This window comes from Octodon degus, unplaced genomic scaffold, assembly GCF_000260255.1.
Source record: "Octodon degus isolate 3935 unplaced genomic scaffold, OctDeg1.0 scaffold00277, whole genome shotgun sequence".
Taxonomy (NCBI): domain Eukaryota; kingdom Metazoa; phylum Chordata; class Mammalia; order Rodentia; family Octodontidae; genus Octodon; species Octodon degus.
Window position 1 is genome coordinate 2313282 of NW_004524853.1, and position 2907 is coordinate 2316188.

Sequence of the window (2907 nt, forward strand, 5' to 3'; positions counted from 1 at the left end):
GTAACCTCAACCCAATGAAAAACACACCGAGACATATAATAGTCAAGATCCCAGAAATTCAGCATAAGAATAATATACTGAAAGCTGCTGGAGAAAAGAAGCAGATCACATTGAAAGGAAAACCCATCAGAATTACTGCTGAGTTCTCTTCACATAAAATGAAGGCAAGAAGAGCATGGAGCAGAGTATTTCCAGTCCTCTATGAAAACATACTTCAGCCCAGACTACTAAACTCTGCAAAACTCTCTTTCCAGTTTGATGGAGAAGTGAAATACTTTCACGACAAAGCACAGTTAAAGAATTTCATGATGAAAAAGCCAACCCTACACAGGCTACTGAAAGATGTTCTAGAGAGGGACCAAAATGATCAGACTCCACGAATGAGATCAGAAGCAACCAACTAAATAGGGATAGCAATTAAACACAGAAGAAAAAGGAGTAAATGACAACAGGTAAATAACATGTCAATCGTAAGTCAATACATCCCGATTACAACCATCAATGTAAATTGACTCAATTCACCAATTAAGAGAAATAGACTGGCACAGTGGATTAGGAAACAAAATCCAACAATATGCTGTATAAGAGAAAAACATTTAACTAATAAAGACATTCATAGGCTGAAAGTCAAAGGATGGAACACAATACTACATACCCCATCACCTCAGAAAAAAGCAGGGGTAGCAATCCTATTCTCAGACAGTCTCAACCTCAAACTAACAATGACCAAGAGAAATAAAGAAGGCCACTGTATTCTGGTTAGGGGAAGAATTCAAGAGGAAGACGTAACACTCATAAATATCTATGCACCAAACATGGGACAACCAAACTATATAAAGCAAATCTTATTGGACACGAAAAATCTAATATCCAATATCACAATCTTAACAGGAGACCTTAACATACCCTTATCTCCAAAAGATAGGTCAACCAGACAAAAACTTAGTAAAGAAATAACAGAACTGAACCAGTGCTTGAAACAAATGGACTTGATGGACATATGCAGAGTTTTCCACCCAAACACAGCTGAATACACATTTTTCTCAGCTGCACATGGGACACTTTCTAAAATAGAACACATACTGGTCCATAGGTCATGTTTAAGTATATGTAAGAAAATAGAAATTATCCCATGCACATTATCTAATCATGGTGCAATGAAATTGGAAATAAATGACAAAAGAAACCAGAAAAAAAACTTAAATACATGGAAATTAAATGGCACCCTACTCAGCAACCAATGGGTCACAGATGAAATTAAACAAGAAATTCAACAATGTCTGCAATTCAATGAAAACTCAAGCACAACTTATCGGAATATGGGGGATACGATGAAAGAAGTTCTCAGAGGGAAATTCATACCTGTGAACTCACACATTACAAAAACAGAATGAGAAAAAATAAATTTCCTAATGCTGCACCTTCAACAACTAGAAAAGAAAGAGCAAACCAAAACCAGAGGCCAAAGACGGGAAGAAATCATAAATATTAGAGCAGAAATTAATTCAATTGAAATGAAGAAAACAATTAAAAGAATTAAAAAAGCAAAAAGATGGTTCTTTGAAAGATTAAACAAAATCAAAAAGGCCCTAGCTAGCCTCATCAAAAAGAAGAAAGAAATAATTCAAATACAAGCAATAAGAAATGAAAAGGGTGTGATAACCACAGATCCAGTGGAAATTCAGATGATTATCAATAATTACTTTGAGAATCTTTACTCTCACAGAATAGAATACACAGAAAAAATGGACAGATTCCTAAAAAGGTAGAAATTACCACAACTGAATAATCAATATATAACCACTCTCAATAGCCCAGTGACAGCCAATGAAATATGAGATGTAATTAAAAACCTACCGACAAAGAAAAGTCCAGGTCTGGATGGATTTACAGCTGAATTCTACAAGAAATTTACAGAAGATGTAGTCCCTATACTCCTCAAACTCTTCTGTGAAATTAAAAAGGAAGCAATCATCCCAAAATTATTCCTGGAGGCAAGTGTTATACTGATACAAAAACCAGGGAAAGAGACAACTAAGAAAGAGAACTACAGGCTGATCTCCCTCACAAACATAGATGCCAAAATCCTCAATAAAATCCTAGCAAATAAAATTCAGAAAATCATGAAGAAGATCATACTCCATGACAAGGTAGGATTCATCCCAGGGATGCAAGGATGGTTCAATATTTGAAAATCTATAATTGTAATACACTATATCAATAGAGCTAAAACTAAAAACCACAAGATCATCTCAATTAATGCAGAAAAGGCTTTTGACAAAGTCCAACATCATTGATGTTCAAAGTCCTACACAAAATTAGAATAGATGGCCTCTACTTCAAACTGGTAAGAGCCATTTATGAAAACCCTATAGCTAACAAAATCCTAAATGAGGAAAAACTGGAAATCTTTTACTCTTAGATCTGGTACAAGACAAGGATGTCCTCAATCACCACTCCTATTCAATATAGTTCTGGAATCATTAGCTACAGCCATTAGACAAGAGAAAGAAATAAAAGGAATAAAAATAGGCAAAGAAGAAGTTAAATCATCTTTATTTGCAGAAGGCATGATACTTTCCTTGGAAGACCCAAAAAACTCCACCAAGAAGCTACTAGAATTAAGACAGAAATTCAGTAGCACAGCATATTATAAAGTCAAAAGTCAACAGCATTCCTCTACACAAAAAACAAAAACACTGAGAGGTATATTATAGAAAAAATACCTTTTACAATAGCACTGAGGAAAGTGAAATACCTTGGAATTAATCTAGCTAACAAAGTCAAAGATCTTTTCAAGGAAAATTACAGTACTCTGAAAAAAGAGATCATAAAGGATTTCAGAAAATGGAGAAATATCCCATGCTCCTGGATAGGAAGAACCAACATTTTGAAGATGGCGATACT